The 19,419-nt window shown below is 37.3% G+C and overlaps 1 protein-coding gene across 2 annotated transcripts in view; it reads right to left on the bottom strand.

The window, feature by feature from the left end:
- Window positions 1-19,419, bottom strand: part of LOC140244586 (uncharacterized) — a 145,804-nt gene that overhangs the window by 107,533 nt on the left and 18,852 nt on the right. The window contains exon 2 of one of the 2 annotated variants that reach the window (XM_072324209.1): window positions 17,095-17,192. The gene's annotated coding sequence lies outside the window, so the exon portion shown is untranslated. The remainder of the gene's footprint in view (window positions 1-17,094; window positions 17,193-19,419) is intronic. The other variant, XM_072324210.1, reaches the window with a different exon arrangement.

Genomic DNA, 19,419 nt, shown 5'->3' with positions numbered 1-19,419 from the left:
CATCAGTTCCGTAGATCAAGCTGCTCATGTGAACACACCATGAGGTCATTGGTATAAGCTTGAGACATGACTGCGATCCATTTAATCCCTTTCTCCTTATGTATGATTGCCTCCTATTTTGATCTAAAACTGCCCCAAAAACATACATCCAAACCATCAAAATACCCAGAGATGCATTTCCACATGTTTGTGAGTTTTACACGTACATAATTAATTATGAAGAAATTAGACAATATGGTGTTATGGAGTTATTTCATTACAATAGTCTGACTAGCATCAAACAAACATGCATTTTCCAATTCAATCAACTGTCTGATTGTATCAATTGAGGTGATGCTTGCAAAGAAATTTTCCACGGGTTCCCATAATCATAGTTGAGGTTTACCACGACATAAAGCCTGTGAAGGAAGCTTTTCCTATAGAATGGGAAGTATACATTCAATGAGCAAATACGTGGATTCAGTGAAAGATTGAGGAATTTCATACTATCAGTTCAAAAGTTCTGAGTTACCAAACTTTACTACTATCTTCTCTAGACTGTGATCGTTCCTTTTGTTTGTGTTTGCAATAATACATAATAATAAATAACATGTTTGTAGTATCAAAAAGCGTTGAACAGCCCCGATCTTACAGTTTTATATCTCCTACTAAGTGACTATTTGAGAAAATGTACATTTTGCAAGAACTGAATATTTGTTATATCACAGAATGTTGTAACATTTCCATTTATGACTTCCACATCTACTGAAGATTGCACCAAATATGTATATTTTTTTATCCGTCTTTTTATTTGCTTACTCATATCATAAGTCAGCACGCTCTTTATGGTAGTTTTTGCTCTTTCTTTTGCCTACAGTGAAGGAATCATGATGAAACATGATGTGCTTGCCTGCAACATATTCATCAAGTTTTGTGGCACCATCCACAACTACAATGGCTAAGTTTTCTTTTAATAATCTGATTTTCTTTGTGGAAGAAAAAGTCAGAAAAACATTTATGTGAAGGTAGATTTTGATTCAAAGAGCTGAGTGAAATGAAATTAAAAAGCTGACAAACAGCTTTCTGCTAAATACATCATTACATCTGTCATATGACTAGACAATGCCAAACATTGATCTTCCATCAACATCACGAGTAAACCTCGAAAGCAGCCCCTCTAAAAGGATGGCTTTTTATTGTGGTACATGCTAATCCCCTCTTTGGGGACATTAACATTTCTCTCCCTGTCTCCCCATCTCTTCTCCTCTCTCTCCCCTCTCTCCCTCTCACTCACTCTCTCTCTCCCTCTCTCTCTTACACCCCCCCCCCCTCTCAATATATATGTTTCCCTTTGTTTGTCTGTCTGTCTGTCTGGTTCTGCATTTTCAATGTCAATGCTGTTAGCTCTTTCACTGTACTACCTTACGCAGCAATGCACAGGGTCCAATTAGCAAAATGCAACTCTTACAGGTACTCATCAGTATAGCACCATCCATACGAGATGTTGTGAACGCTTCAAGGACTTCCGTGATTAGATTGGAAGAGGCGATACCGGCTGAAACTTTGGGTTAGATTGGCTTATCAGACCTGGTGAGGATATTTATATGATAACAAACACACTAAAGGCACACAATAACAACCTTATATTGCATCTAATTTAGAGCGACGTCATTTTCCATAATCATTTCAGTTCTTTAAATTTGGCAAATGAAATTCTGCAATCACACAGAGCCACAAAGAGGTATTGTCTGTGAGTGTATCAGTGCATGTATATAATTTCCAAACACACCCTATTATTACTAGTGGTACTAAAACTTCCAACGTACAATCTGTTCAACGATTTTTCCTACAATATTCCGTCGTCTGACAAAGATCATAATCTGACTGCCTGCGCCTGTCTCTCTCTCATTCCAAAATCTGATTTGGTCATGATTTTTCATGTCGCCACAGCAAGCCCCATCAAATTAATGTGGCCAGACTGAAAGAGACAGACCGAGCTGGATTCTTGGCACACAAGAATAAAAAAAAAAATGTAATATTGACTGCAGCTGTTTTGAAAGTATTGCTGACGTAAATGAGTGGAGGTCGTCTGGGCACCGCATCAGACAAAAAAACTTATCAGTCCAATATCACTGGAAAACATCCTGTCTTTTTGGCCTCAATTAGGTACTACTGACTACATCTCACATTTCAACATTATGGTGTCACGTGGGAAGATGACACAGAAATAACAAGTGTGTTTGCATTCACGCTCACGAGTCACATGGCATCAAATTTCAATTTATGTCACATCAAGCGTGTTTCCAGTACTAATGACTTTATTCAGACCATCGAAAATTACTGTATCACATGCCAAATATTTCATGAGGTTCTCATTTTTGAGAATTTTGCGAGTCAGGTGAACTATTCGTGAATTCAAAGAAACGCAAAAATATTGACTCTGATCCCGACATGAATGTGACGTGCATGCATACATTTCTCAATTCAGTACTGTAGTACTCCAAGATCGTGAATTTAACGACTTGCGAAATCGTCAGGAAGTCCTGATTTGCAAAAAAAATCAAACTTGTTATTTAATATGGCATATCTGGTAATGAAGTGTCTAGCTAAATGCAATGCTACTGTATCGGCACCAGCACTGTTCTCTTGCTCACCAGTGTTTATAAACTCAGATGTCATTCGCCTCTACATCTGACAAGAGATGGCGCAATTCAGGGGCAGCAACCCCCCCCCCCCCCACACACACACACCCATGTACTTTAGCACAAAAAAAAGGTTAATATAACATTTAACATATATAACATATAACATTTTACATCATCACTTACACTAACATATCATGTCACATCAAAAACATGACCATTATATTTAGGGAAATGTTCAGTGACCTCTGGCCTCTGACCTCTTGCAGGGACCTTACTTGAGGGACTTTGCAAAATTACAAAGAATGGATCAATTTAAGTGAAATGTTCTTGGATTGATGTCTTCTCAAAATAAAACATCTAGTGTAATAACATGAGCATATTGGGTAATAATTTTTATTTTAAAGATATTGGATTTTAGAAATAGTAGATGCATGGTGATGGGAGTGAAAAAAGTACTCAGCAAATGCATTTTTCATGTTTCTCCTTTACATCTCTGTCAAAATCCTGCCTCCCCCAAAAGATCCAAACCGAAACGTGATACCTCTCGCACCCTTTAGGGTTACAGATGTCCACACTACACGCTAAAAACAACAAACATGATGATGGATGTGTCAGAAAATAACCAGAGTGTGATTCTATTTTTGGTTCTTAAACATATCAATGTCTTTAGCTGATTATCTTAAGTTTGGCAATGGTTGGCAATGGGGCCTGATTTGTCCATTCCCACCTCAACTCCTAAACTAATCATCCGTAAAAACACTTGAAAACTGATAAAAGCAAAGCACTACAATCTTTGAGTGAGCAGCAAAAAAACAAAACAAAAAAAAAACTGCTCATATTTCAGACTGTTATATTTTTTCTTTTGTCTCCAGTAGGGATGGACATCTTCCCAGAGGATTAAATCATTCTCCTCCCCCACCCTTCTCTAATTCAAAAGACATTTTACTCAGCTGGTTTGACAATTCAATTTTATTCTTGTATAGAAGCAGCCGTGGAAAACTCAAACCCTGCTGGGTTTTATACCATCGAAAGAAAAATATCTTCCATCCTCCTCCACCCTTGGTGAGACGGGGAACGGGAGAGTTCGAGAAGCGGTCAGCAATGTAATCCCTCATGTTTTTGCTTCCCCACGATTATTCACGTATCTCGCACACGACCTGGGGTGAACGCCGTGATTAATGAAGCGGAACCCACATAATGCTTCATCACACAAGGGTTATCTCATCCCTGGGTAGCAAGCGATACGCCCCCCTCCAACCGGCAGCGACGGCGGCGACACTCTGGAGGCAAGCATAGATGATGGTGTCAGCGTTCATGCCGAAAGGAGGTGACCTCTCCTCTTGTGAATACAGCTGCAGCACACTAAAGGCAGCTATGACATTTATTAATTTGTTCGACATAATACAGTCCAACCTCTCTTATCCGGCCTCCTTATCATTTTTTTTTTCAAACTAATACTTATGGGGGAAAAGGGGATTCTAACTAAAACAAAATTCCTACACACACTCAAATGAATAACATATTATTCCCAACACGATTAACAAATCTTCACATCAAATTTTCAACTAAAAAAACATGCATTCAGACATTCACTACCCCAAATTTTGTGCTGATAGCAAAGAAAGAGTTTTAGTGTACGCTACCTGCAATAGGTTACATATAGCTACCATTGGGTAGGCAGCTGCCTGTATTAAACATTGAGTCTCCAATATCTGGCCAAGTCCCTTATCTGGATGAGCGCCCGTCCCGATGTGTTGTCCGGATAGGAGAGGTCAGACTGTATCCCCAGATTACTAAGCACAGTGGACTACATGGGTCAAGGATTACAGGGACTGCATAGATACCCAACTGATCCAAAGATGTTCTTTCCTCTTGGTGTAAACAATGGAGGAGAGATATCAGCATCTTTTTAAAAAATGCATGTTTACATAAATGTCTGTGCAGCATTAACAATGAAACATATTTTTGATTGACCTCCAATATTTTCTGAATTTTTATGCTAAAATACATGCTCACATGAATGCATTTATTACTGTTTATGACCTTTTAATAAGACTTAAGAATTGAAATGATTGTCATACAGTCAAACCTGTCTATAGCAGCCATCCTAGGGAAACAAGAAAAATGACAATTATACACCTAAGGTCTTTAACATGGCTTTTTCTCTTGGAGGAAATTGTTTAATGACCGTATAAGGCAGGTGGCTGCTATAGTTAGGTGGTTGCTGATTTTTTTTTTTTAATTTCTAAGTGAGAAGAGATGAAACTCCTGATGTGAAGCACTGATAGATATGATGAGTATCAGATAAATGTTACAGCAATCATGAGAAACAGCTTTTATGTTCAATTCAATTCAATTCAATTTTTTTATTTCATTTTTCGACAAGAACATATAGACATCCCTGATGTTGCGATGCCCTGTACCAAAAGACACATGTTGAATTTTTCTACTGGTATTTAATAAATAGTTCTATTGTTACATACTGCAGGCTGGTTGTGCCACACGTCTTTTGTCACACTGCCTTCATTCGAAGTAATTTTTGGGTTTTTACCTTCTGTTAAACAGAAGAGCAACTGTAGTATTGCTATAAACTCTATACATTCTGCATTTACTAATAATGCTGACAATGTGACAAATTATAATCTTTACAGACGCCAATATTGATGTATCCAATATGTATTCAATACACACAATATGCATTTTTTTTTATTCACAGCTGGCTTTATGCTTTACAGTCAATTTTAGTAAAATCACAATACAAAGTATAAGGATAAAGTTGATTTCCTGTACAAATAAAATCATCAATTTTTTTTTTCTATGCTGATCACCCGGTATGATTATCATATACGCTGGTCAGAACAACCACACTTACTGGTAAATTTGCGCCCATGTCGCAGTACTAAAAGCCAGTGTGAATGGCACGGTTGCTGCTTAAGAGTGATTGTGAGCCGTGAGAAGTTCAAGGCTGTCGTCGCGGGAATTCGGCTATCATTTAGTCATTTTTCCATCCCAACCTAAGCGACCCAAATTACGTGCTCCCACCACCCCTACTTACACCACACAATGATGTTTAATGATGTTAGTCTGACTGATGGAGACATCCAATAGTGAAAGCTTGTCTCCCAAGTGCATTAGCAACACTGATGAAACCCATTTGATAATCCGACCAATTTTGTCACCAAGAAAATGAAGTCATTTCATGGCCGACACTCAGCATTATGGGCTCCAAAATCTCTTGCCCTTATTACAGTCGACAACAAGCACTTTGCATCAAACGAGCCCTAATGTGTGATCATGCAACATTGTTTTATCAATTCCTAACACTGTCGCTATCTCTCATTTTGCATGTCTCTCCTCATGCTCTTCAAATAATACATCAGCCCCCTTCAAAGACTGCACATACTGAAGTAGAATATATCTGTCAGCTTTTTTTCAGAGTCCCTCACAAGCAGTACTAAAAACCACTCATTCTCTATAGAGGGTATACATGTAGAGAATCATTCTATACACAAACATATCTGGAGCAACCTTTTCACCACCAAATATTTTGCTTACAATGAATATAATGTCTTGAGCAGGATTTATATAAGAGATTAAAAATTCAAATCAGTCTAAATAAACTTTGCTGCAGCAACCTTTTCACCACCAAATATTTTGCTTACAATTGATATAATGTCTTGAGCAGGATTTATATATATAAAAGAGATTAGAAATTCAAATCAATCTGAATAAACTTGGCTGCAGCAATCTTTTCACCACCAAATATTTTGCTTACGGTTGATATAATGTCTTGAGCAAGATAAAAGAGATTAAAAATTCAAATCAATCTAAATAAACTTCGCTGCAGCAATCTTTTCATCACCAAATATTTTGCTTACAATGAATATAATGTCTTGAGCAGGATTTATCCAAGAGATTACCAATTTGAATCAATCTAAAACAAACTTATCTGGAACAACCTTTTTATCGCCAAATATTCTGCTTACAATGAAGATATGTCTTGAGGAAGATTTATCTAAAAGAGATTTTAAAGATTCAATAAATCCAAACAAACATATCTGGAGCAGCCTTTTCACCATCAAATATATTGCTTGCTATGAACTTACGCCTTGAGCAGGACTTAGCAAAAGAGATTAGAAAACAATTTGTATAAAGGCGAGTTAGGAAAGTACTGGCTTTAAGAAAATACCCAAAAAAAATCAAACAATTGTATGAAATATTTGCTATTCACTTTACTTGACATCAAGAACTACAGCCTTTTTAAGAGGGGAAACAGCCACTTCTGCAGACAGAATATAAAACAGCACTGTAATCCACTGAAGAAGGATTTTTTATCATTTATTAACAGAATTATCTATGAAAATGAAAAATTCACACTACCATCTGCACTGTTACTCTTTCTGGGGAAAAATCAGCATCAGATCACTTACATGGACTTTGTAAAATTGTGGTTTAATTGCAGCAACTTTACAAATACCATTATTTTCACATCTAACAAAAGTTAGTATTAATGCTATCAACACTTGTAATGCCAACTTGACAGATGTCAGATTAAGAGTAATGTCAAAATAGTTTCGTGACTTCTGACATTTAAGCCCTTGAGAGAAAAAGAAAAACATCAAAAGTGGAAAGGCTGAAAGGAATACAAACTAGCTTTCACACTCAACTCGGCTCTACGATTTCCATCCTAGAATAGCTGCTGATGATTGATCTTAGCTACACAAGCTCTGACCAGACTCACAGCCCCATCTGAGCCGCTGAAAAACCCCCGACCCCCCGAATCCGGGCGATTGCTATTCAGCGCACAGCCAATGCCAGCCGACTCGGGAGGGAACTCGATCGCACGGATCAGCTTCGCCGCGTGACGGAGTAGTCGCAGCTCTCCCCTCGTCATGGCAATGCGTCATGACGCTCATACTCACAACATTTCTATCCTTTTCTACTTCCTTTTGCACTTTTCGGCAATGGATATGGCCATGGAAGAATGGGTGATTTTTAACCACAGCATGTCCTTAAAGAGAAATTCAATTATGATATTATGTTGCTTTGTATTACACCAGAGAAATAAGAGAAGTAAATCAGTAAAAAATTGGGGGGGGGGGAACGAATCAGACACATAAAAAAGTAATGAGTTATAAAAGTTTAGAGAGTCAGACAAATTGGCAACTTTGTGCTCTGTGCAGACAAACTGGCAAGTCTGTGCTCTGTGTGATGTCGGTGCTGAGCAGCTCTTCATTTGTTTTGGACACAAAATATTAATGATTTTCATTTAGAATATTTGGGCTGAGACATAACTTGCAAAAAACATATTTCATTTTTAATTAATATCAAGAACCAGCTTGAAGAATTGTTTGTTTGTTTGTTTATTTGTTGTTGTTGTTTGTTGTTGTTGTTGTTTTTTTTTGGGGGGGGGGGTAAATTGTGAATTTTTGTGTAAGAACCAAATGGAGAGGTGCTATGGTACCTACAGTCCACAGAGTTGCCATTTTGTCTTACTCTCATAACTTTACTGTTCATAGATGTGTGTTGTTGTTTTTTTTGTGCATTTTCATTTTTTTTTAAATATTCACATATCTACTATCATTTTTCTGTTTTCATACAAAGCAATGTAATATCAAGACGGAATATCCCTTCAATAGGCTTTTTGTGTGTGTTTTGTTTATGGCTGAGGGGGTATATATATCAACAGAGCAATAAGTAGACACTTCTCTAGCAAAGAAAACTGGAAAAATGACAATTCAAGCCAATAATGAGTCTCAAGTAGTAAATTTCCTTCATAGAGCCTTCCTCTACTGCTTTTTGTGGCTGAACACAAAAATTAATATCTTTTAATTGTATTTGACATGCTGTTACAGAGCAAACTGCTAAGGAATTATAAAATCAAAAACATGCTACATTGATACATACACCACACAATATAAACAAGGGTACAGTCACATGGATGATGCAAAAAGATCTAAAAAAGGCAAAATGTAATGGAAAATCAGTTGGCACACTTTACTGACTACGCTTGTACACACTGACTCCCAGTATGCAAAGTGTGATAGATCTATCCTGCCTGATTTTCATAAACTCTTTGACTTCAAGGAAAGTATGTTGAAGGGGTAACTGCTATGTTATTTGTAGTTTCTTCAAGTTGGCTAGTCCTATATAGCATGAGTGGGTTTGTTGTCGTAATGCCGACCAGTTCCCTTTAATACCGCATGTAGCATGCACTGTCATAGATGCCGTGGCTGCGGTGAGCTATTTGACGCACTTGCTCAATTGTTGTGACTGTCCACATCTATAATCAAAAATATTTATGTGAAATTCATCTCACCTGGCCAAGCACACACACAAAAAAAAAAATTACTTGCGCTAAAATTTCCACTTTTACAGTATCACATACATTTTAGGATGCATGATTAAAGAATTAGAGCCATTACATTGTCCTATAAGACACAAAACTTTCCACTGAAGCGACTCTCCCATAGCAACTTCATGAGAAAAACTCAAAAGGATTTCAAACTATTTAACAGAATTACTTCACTTGATAACACACATACATGTACCTTTATCTATAGGGTTAAAAACAAACATACAAATGCACGCATATATATGCCAACACATTCAACTGTACTAGAACTTGATACATGCAGCGGCTTGGCACTTGATAGTTGATACAATCTTTTTTCTCTGACAGTACTCCCTAAATATATTCAATTTCAAAAATCCAATTTTACGGGTTTTCACTTTCCGAAATCAACCAATTGATGTAGTGCAGCTGGCAGGCTCTTTCCTCGCTTCAATTTCGCATCATCCCACAGGTAGGAGGATGATATCGAACTGCGGAAGAATATGACGTGATCAAGATTTTCTGACACAAGGCAACGGAGATTCATCAATCTCACAATCAATACACTTTTGGAGGGCATATCCGATGGTTCCTTTCCAGAAAAATACAAAGTATGAGCAGATGCCCTCAAGACAAAATTGACAGATTTCCCCCTTTGCTCTGCTAAAACTTTAATTCTGTATCTTTGTCAGCAACGAAAATACATTGCATGGCATGTATATTCCCCATCCAGCATATAAAAACATGCAGTATTATGTGTCATTGATTTTCATTCAAATTTCCGAAATTTGATTTACTATAGAAATACTGTCTTGTTATTGATTGTATCTTATATATTTCAGCTTGGAAAAAGTTGAATATTTTTTGGAATATTGAGTGAATTTTTGGTCTAGATATATCATGCACATAAACACTACTGAATTACTTCGGTCTGAGAATGTACATTATACACATAGTTCACATAAATATTTGAAATGAGGTGATGACAGTCCAGTTAACAAACTTTGAAAAAGTTCTTCATTAATACTGCAAAAGAGTTTTTTCAAAAGTACAATTGAGTAAACTCAAGAATCAAAATATGAACACTTGAATGACTGACTTTGTGCTACTGTACACAAAAACTAATCAACTAATCAAACTTAAACACATTTCTATTTTGTGAGTCCATCAATTTTACCAGTCCATGATTTCAATCATGGACATGAAGTAGCAGAATCCTTCATTCAGATCAAAATGTAGCCAGATATTCAAAGAGGAACTAGTGAGATATATTCCGCTATTAACTCTGTTTTAGCCAACTAAACTGTATAATACTTTAATATAAAATGATATTCAAGATGTCAATACTTCCGTTATATTCTGGTACTGGAAGGGATAATTTGGCAATTCAATATTAAAGCATAAACTATTAAAACTATGTTTTTGCTAGAAAAATAACAAAAATGATAGCATTTCAACCCATATAAATTACATTTATTAGGATTTTGTTGTTCTTGGTTAAGGTTTTTTTCTCCTTTTTGTTGTTGTTGTTTTATTAACCAAGAGGATAACAAAGTGTGCATTGTTCATTCCCAATTGAGACATGCACAGTTATTTTGGGGTTGGGATGATCGTACGTGATGACATTCATGAAACAATCTCATCAGCAAGTGTTACAAGTCTTGAATGGTATAATTGTTCAATTACACAAATGTAGAGCACTGAACGCACAAATAACATATACTGCCGGAAGGCGCTACACCACAACCTTCACCAACTCTGCCAGCCTACAAGGCTACGTTTCACAGCGTGGGCACGCACAAAGCCACTTCACAGGGCAGTGTTTTGTTTTGTTTTGTTTTGTTTTTTCCCCCTTATTTTCAGCCTGGTGAACGCGACTGTAAACACAACCTACATGACGAGATATTGCAGTTACCTTGTTCACGAGCCATAATTTGTTTACCAGCACACTTACAGCAGCCAGGAGGCACATGATGTTACAGTTGACTAGAAAAATCCAGTGAAGCAAAATGATCATATCTTCTCGGTTTCTATGCAATAACATATTGGTGAGATAGAGAAAGGCAAATCAGCATTCATCTGGGAATATTGTCCTTGTTAAGGTATTAATGTCAATATTTACAGGTGCACTCAGCTCTGTGGCTATACAGACCTGCAGACAGTATGAGTATATGGGTTATTTCTTTGGGCAGTGGCTGCTTGACATGCACATGTTTTTTACTGTTCAGTCAACTAATCGTGTTATATCTATGATGAGAGCACTGCAACTGCTTGCATGTTTACTTGTCATTAGTAATATAAAATCATACCGCCTAAGAATGAATTATCTAGGATAGATCTGTGCCAGTCAGTATCCTTTTAAATGTAATCATAAATCCATGACAGTGGTGTACAGTAATTAATGAATTTACCAATTATTTGTGTCCTAATTAACTATTACTTTTAATAGGCAACAAGTCCACTCACACCAAAGAAATATTGGATCTTGGATCGCAATGCATAACTCACTTTTATTCACATACAGATAATCAGCGAAAATAAAAATAAATTAATGAAAAATCAACTAGCTATAGGCGAATCCAACTTCTGAGCACTGTAACTTATGGCGGCTATAACTGAGGGGCTTCCAAAGAAGAACAAAAGCACTTTCAATGGGTTATGCAATGAACCAAGTGCATTGCTACATTTGTATGTCAGTGTATAAATTATCTTTTATTAGGCATACTTTAAACCCCAGTTAGAAATTACCATTAAAAAACAGTACCCAAACTGAATTGGTCTATAAGCATAAGTACTTTAAATCTTCAAAATTGCCCATGCCTGAACAATGATCAGAACCTACCCACTGTCTCCTTCATTAGGCTTAAAGCTACAAATAATGGGGTGAGAAAAGTGTATTTCGCTTTCACTTTCCATTCACTCTGGTTGAGGGACTTTTAAGCAAGGGTTAAGACCCCGTGTACAGTGCAGGGCCGGGTTCGGCAGCGGCTCGGCCACGGCCGAGCCCGCCCTCAATCGCGCGGCCAAGCCTTGCAATTTTGTCCGTTTACACTGCTGGGCTCGGCCGCGCTTTTGATTCAAACCTTTCAATATTTTGTCGTAGTGGCGCTCTGCTTGTAAACATACGCAATTTGGTATTGTCTGGTTTTCAGACCCTTTGCCAAATGAATTCCGTGGCGACGAAGTCGACGTTCGGGCAAAGGCCTTTGCCGAAGGAAAAAATCCTTTGCAGGACAAGGGGGTTAATATCCTGAACAGCGAAATAGTACAGGCAGAGGGTTTGGAAGCCAGACTAAAACTGGCCGCGCATTTGGCCCAGTTTGCGTTTACACTGAGAAAAGGTCGGGCTCGGCCGCAGTTCGGCCGTGGTCGAGACCACCTCCAGAGCAAGGCCAAATGCGAGGCCAATTTTGGCCTCGCATCTTTTGCGCATTTACACTGAAGCGGGGCTGAGCTCGGCCGCGGCTGAGCCGCGGCCGAGCCCATCTGAGATGGACCAACTTTTGTATCAATGAGGATTTCCATAGTTAGTGATCATTTAAAGGCACACACACTTCAAGCATTTTTTTTTAAAGATAACATTGTAAAAAGTGAACTTTTTAAAACCAACATTTTTGAGGTATGATAACAGGCCTAATGATGGCATTTAGTTGACTATTAAAATAAAGATAATTTCTACTTGGTATTTGGGCCTTGCCCCATGAGCTTCCCTGGAGGCAAACTTCACCATTACATCCCCTATCCTAACAGATGATTCCTGCCATGTTTGGTCAAGATCCAGTGGCAAAGTTTTCAAGAAGAAGATGAAAACTTGAAAAAGTTTAAAGCACAAAGCGTTTGTTAGTGACAAAATGGACAGTAAACAATCAAAATAGCTCACCTTGAATGGCTCAGGTGAGTTAAAACAACAATGTAATTTATAACATACTGTCATATCAATTTTGATATTATGATTGTAGGAGCACTACTTAATAACCAAAATCATATTGTAAGATACCACTATCAAGGGGTAAAAAAAGCAAACAAAAGCAACAGAAATATAAAAACTATACGAAGCCAACCTGAATATCTATAGGATCCAAAAATGAGAGATAATCAGGAAGTACAGGGAGCAGAAATACTGTTTGACACAAATAGGATACAGAGGGGAAAGACAGGAACTGATACCAAAAAATAAAACAAAAAAAAAAATATGCATACACAAAAACTCACAAGCATCACTATTACACGGGGAAAAAATCATAATAATACATGCACAATCAATCTGAATGAGGAAATATTTGTATTAAACCCAAATTAGGGATATTGTACGTGCAATAGGGAAGCCATACCTAGCAGGGTTCATCTATTAACTCCACTTTCGTCACGGGGGCCAAAAAGTACATGCCTTAATGGTTGCTAATATGCCTTAATGAGAACACAGGTCTGAAGATAGCGTCACAGTGATTTTGAATGCCTTTCACAGATCCCATCCCATATTAGATGTTATCCTATTCAGACAGCATAATGGGTGAATGCCGATGAAGGATGTACAAGCCCATTTTCATATCTATGCTACCTAGAATTTCATTTTTATTAGTCTCTTGTTCAGTCTTTCATTCGTTTTATCAGGACATGAGATTAACCCATTGAGGATGAGTCCCAAGAATACACGGGCAGGTGTCCATGGGAAATGCATGCTATAGCAAAATAAGTCTGTCCTAAATGGATTAAACTGTCGGCGTGACCATTTCTGATTGGGATATATCACGCAGTAAAATTCACAATAAACATTTGACCTTTTCTATTGACACTGTAAAGAAAGCTCACTACATTACTGCTGATCCCTGCAATTAGTAATGTACATGATTGACTATTGTCTGCATAAAGATAAGGATGTGACTCCAAATAACAGTCTGACTGGTTAGCTAAAATTCGCATTTCACGTGCGGTCGATTTGGGGGGTGAGGGGAGGTGATCTTAACATGAAGTAAAAGTCTAAAAGGCATATCTCATTAGCGGACATATTGCAGTGACTGCCGCAACTGATGGAGACATCATCGAGGATTCACAGAGATGTCTCTGAGACCTGCCGAGGAAAGTCTTCAGAAAACTTGAACATGTTCGATTTTCTGAAGAGACCCAGCTAGTCTTTAACAGGAGACTCGAGGCGCCACCAGGTTACTACCTAGTCTCCACACCAATGAGTTACGCTGTATCAACTTAAATCTAAAACAACAATTGCAGAAATAATCTACTGTAAAACACAATATTTTTGCGACATTAAATTTTCTCGAATTGGAGCAGATGGCCTTTTTCGCGGCATAAAATTTTCTTGCGTGGCCTCTTACATTCAATCTGTATAGTGTAAACAAGAACTTTCACGAGCATTTTAATTTCACGAATCTTGACTCTCGCGAAATTCACGAAATTAAAATGCACGCGAACATTCCTCAGTTTACAGTATGTTGAGGTTCCTTCCTGCAAATTGCTACAAGAAACTTCCTAGTGCAGAAAAGTCACATTCCTGTGTGAATTTTTTTGGAAGAAATTGAAGATGGATTACTGGTTGTTGCAAAACAACAAATTTGCAATTACCCTAATGTCACAATTCACATTTCTTTTTTCTGTCAGAGTGAATAGCCATAAAATGCAATGTTTATGAATGCACACACATACATGTAGTATAGAGACACACCCAAACATACTGTACACACTTAGACACTCACACCCACACTTGGCATTTAATCTATCACACAGATACAATGTACACTATTGTACAAGTACTGTGTACACTTTGTATTCTCACTGAACAAAGTTCAAATTACAAGGTTCACAACACAGTCCAGCTGCTATTTCAGAGTCCTTTGAAGAGAATGTCCAAATGCCACATTACTATGCTATATCAACAAATGATGTAGCAAGGAGCAAATGATAAACACACAGTCTGGAGAAAATGGAATTTCTTCTGAATGCCATTAAAACAAACTCTCACAAGACATTAACATCATTTATAATTACTTTGCAAACATGACAATTGCAGCATACAGTGTATTTAGATTCAACTCCTTGTGTCAGGTGGGTGTGCAAACTGGAATGTCACCCACTGACATTAACTGTCCTCATCCATGCAATATGAGACAAATAGAGCCATGATACCCTTGACAATCTAAACTACCATCTGACAATGAAAAAAGCCATGTGACATGACATGATCCTGTCCAATATTCTCATAGCATCAAGATGAGACAAAGTACTCTGTTACCAGAGAAGCTATCATGAATACAAATGTATATCCCTGATATTTCTTGCTTGGTTCATTTTAGTTGTCATCTTCATTATAAAAGTCAAGCATTTTAGTTTAGTTACTTGCCTGGCCAGACACATGTGGGTTTGTGTAGCAGTAGTATAAACCACATGGTAGACAAACAAGGGCCACCCGAAAAAAAGATGAATAAATAAAAATAAATAAATAAATAAATAAATAAATAAATGAACAAATAAATAAATAAATGTATAATAAATTAATAAATAAATAAATAAATAAGTCATTCCAGAACAACAACAAAAAGGATACAAAATCTTACATATTATCAATTATGTGGTAAATTCTGTTGACAGCTCCTAATAATGATTTTATCCTCACCTCCTTGCTAAAATGTCAAAACAACTTGATTGATAATACCTAATCTGTTGCGTAATATTCACATCTTCACTCAGGGGCTCGGAGAACATTTTTTTTTTGGGGGGGTGGGGGCTGCAATCTTATGGGGTCAAGGGTCAACCCTCAGAGAGTCATACATTTTGTTATGATTTTTTCTCTTTTCCTTTTAATTTTCTTGAAGAGCAAAAAGTATAAAATACTCATCAAAACACCATTAATCTCTGCTCTTTTGGAAGTCTTTGTTGATGTGAGGAAAATCCATGCGAACGAGTGGAATTGATACCAATCAATCAATACCAGCAAAATAAGCCACATACCCCAACTTCTTCCCCCCCCCCCCCTTAATCTCTCCATCTCTCTCCATTGACCAAAAGCAATTAGATTAAGTTTACAGAGTATGACTTGTACAAGGTGTGGTTTGTCACTCATATAGCATTACAAATATTATTGTGCAGCTGTGGCAATGAAGCACACTCTTGATAGCTGTTAAGGAGGTAATTCCACCCATTAAACTATTTTCAGTCAAAAGACAAAACATACAAATAGGAATAGCAATTCCTATGTAAGACTATGTGCCTCGGAGAGTGAAACTGTTGCGCAATCACCAAATGAGTCGAGAAATATCCTGCTAATGATGACGCACACATGAGCAGGAACACATTCAATCATTGTGCATTTACCATCTGAAATTGAGATTGAAGCTGACCACTTGCAACCAGAATTATCCATGAGAACTATCTTGTACTGCAAATGATTATCTTTCCCTTCCCTCAAAAAAAAAAAAAAAAAAAAAAAAATCCCTTTGAGATTTTGAGATTGAATGAGTCATGCTCTTCCTAAGCTGACCAGAGGAAAATATTTCATCCATTCAGTCTTCTCTGGCCACAAAATACTCAGCTCTTTCAAAATTATTTGTTTTCCAATATGATGAAAAAATCAATGTATCTCACGCTTGAAAAACCAAATGCAGACAACAACAACAAAAAATCTCCTTTTATGGAGCATCGTATCCAAGACATTTCTTTCTAGTTTTCATAAAATTGATAGTTACTCTCTCCCTTGCAGATGATCACACAAAGTCATCACTGGTCAAGGGGTTTTCCCCAGAAATCATTCCTGATTAAAGGGGTCCTCCTGCTTCTTAACATTGAGAAGGCAGTTTCCATGTCTTTTTGTATGTTATATAACCACTTGTGGATTTCAAACATGTCCGTCCTATAAGTAAAGTGTTGCCATTCTCACCTTCAAGAGCCTTAAAAGTGGGCTACACAATCAGATTTGCCTGAAACCAATTTCATGTCAAATTTCCTATGAAAATAGAATAAAGATCATGTTTCAACAGGTGGCAGATACAGCCAAAGTATACTCACCTTCTGATATTTCTGGTACTAAGTCTCTTTGAGATAGATTCTGTCTTTAATCTGTGTGGTACTCCAGAAAATCATAGTGAAGTAAATACAGTGGAATATAGATGCTGTTTAATTGTCGCTTACCAAATTTGATCTGCTGTTTGCTGTTGAGCTGCTGAGAGTTGGCAATGCACTGATGAGTTCAGGCTTCCACTGGTCAATCCTTTGGTCAAGGGTCCTGTCTGGGAATCAGAGCAGAGGAAGTATAGAGATAAGAGTTTGAAATTCACAAAGTGAAAAGAGGAAATACAATGGTCACTTCAATCTGTCATACAATTGCAAGAGTGTGCATGGCTGACTTTAATGTCGAAACACCATATGACCACAGAACAAATCCGAAGGCTAGTAGCCCTCCCGTATTTACCTCCTTCAGACACAGCAGTTTTGCACAGATTCACCTGGGTGCATCTATTGATTACTTTACTCTGGAAAGTATGGTGTGTGAACCTGTTCAAAATGGCACTGAAAATTCATGAGAGAGATACCACTCTCACCCCTGGGATTAATTGGTGATTCAACAGAAGACACTTAAAAAGTTATCCTGTCAAATCCCTGTTCAAACTCTCAAAGAGGCATGTTCACATGTTGCATGGTAAGGTGCATATTACTGCACTAGCTACATGTTAATGTCCACACAATACCAGCTGATGTTAGGGGATCACAGTTTGGCACTTTTGATTATTAGTATAGTAGTAGAAGTAGTAGCCGTAGTTGTAGTAGTAGTCAGTAGTAGTTGTAGTAGTAGCAGTAGTAGTAGTAGTAGCAGCAGTAATAACTTATCATTGTTATCATTACTATTATCACTGTTATTATCTTCAGTTTTCATTTCTTACATCACTATCATTATTGTTATTGCTGCTGTTATTATTAGTATACTTATTACTACTACCATCATCCAACGCAACAGCGACTACTACTATTACTATTACTATAACTACTATGACCTACTACTACTTCTACTTCTATAATATACTACTATTACAAACTGCCTAATTCCTGTTAGTACCGGTATTAGTAGTAAAAATGATGATGATGACTAGCACCGCAATTTTCTCTTTTTTTTTCCGGGCAAAACAAGATCATGTACACTATCATCATGGTCATCCTGCAAGCAATGTGCAGATTTCTGGTTTTCTCATTAGCTGATTCAATACATTAATGGGACCATGTAACCTACATCCTGACTATAACAATACAAGCAAGTCACTGACCTAACTGCTCCTCCAGAGTGTCGCGTTTTATCTGATGCATCTTATGTGCCACTGCACTTGAAGACACATTCACGCACAGGATTTATCAGTTTTTGCATCGCGATGCAAAAATTTACTTTTCATTTGCGATTATTTGCACATGTCATGAAAAGTGCTCCTTTGCAAATGATGTGTTTTGAATCTCCAGACTGTGCATACCTAAACAATGACTTAAGCATCGATGACCTCAGGCACCCTAATAAGCAGACCTTGTGTGGCGACTTGCATCAAGGAACTATACTAAACTCAAGTTCTTTTTGCATGCTGTTCACAAACACTAAACAGCACAAATTATTGCAAGGGTTTAAAAATATCAAGATGGCCCAGTTTTAGCATCGCGGTGCCGATCACAAGAGTTGAAACGATTCTTTGTGTCCACACACACAAATTTACTGTTTACAAATCACAATACAGATATTGACTTTAATAAAACTTTATATTTGGTGAGTAATAATGGGACTAAATATGTCTCTTGTTCAAGTTCAGTCGCCTCAAGATTTCCTTGTAACAAGATCTAATAACCTTTGAAACTACTGTATGCTTCCTTTAATAGCACACCAACAGACATCATAAACATGACACATCATCATGCAAAAGATGTAGAGGATTGTCTGTTTACATTTTGTCTAGATGATAAAGCATGTTCACAGTTCTAGTTATTCATTATTTTTTTTTTTTTTTTCATGCAGGCTAAACAACAGGAATACCTCTTTGTCCATGTTCTGGTGGTTTCATGAATGCAACAGACATCACGGATTCTACAGCCGCATTGATCTTGGAAAATTCCCCGAAATGTCCAATGTAATACCTCACTCAATTTAAAAATGTAAACATTCCTCAGTTCTCCTGTGATGCGATCACTACACTTGATATGATTTGATACATCAATACATTTGATATGCCCAAGCTTACATCTTTGTGCCATCAAACGTGGTGAGATCATAGGCTCAAATTTGTATGGTCCACTTCCCTTTACAACATGTACACATACCATTGCACGCGTCAATGTTTCCATTGTCATCATTGCAGTGTCTATGATCATATCTGCACATGCTATAATTTGTCATGTGTCCCCATCCAACAAAATGAATACATCCAATATTTTCTCAGTGGTTCAAATTCAATATACTCTCTGCCAAAAAAAAAAAAAAAACATGAA

The sequence above is a fragment of the Diadema setosum genome, chromosome 21, assembly GCF_964275005.1.
Source record: "Diadema setosum chromosome 21, eeDiaSeto1, whole genome shotgun sequence".
Lineage (NCBI taxonomy): Eukaryota > Metazoa > Echinodermata > Echinoidea > Diadematoida > Diadematidae > Diadema > Diadema setosum.
The sequence above is the reverse complement of the archived record's forward strand: the minus strand, read 5'-3'. Positions and strand labels throughout refer to the sequence as shown.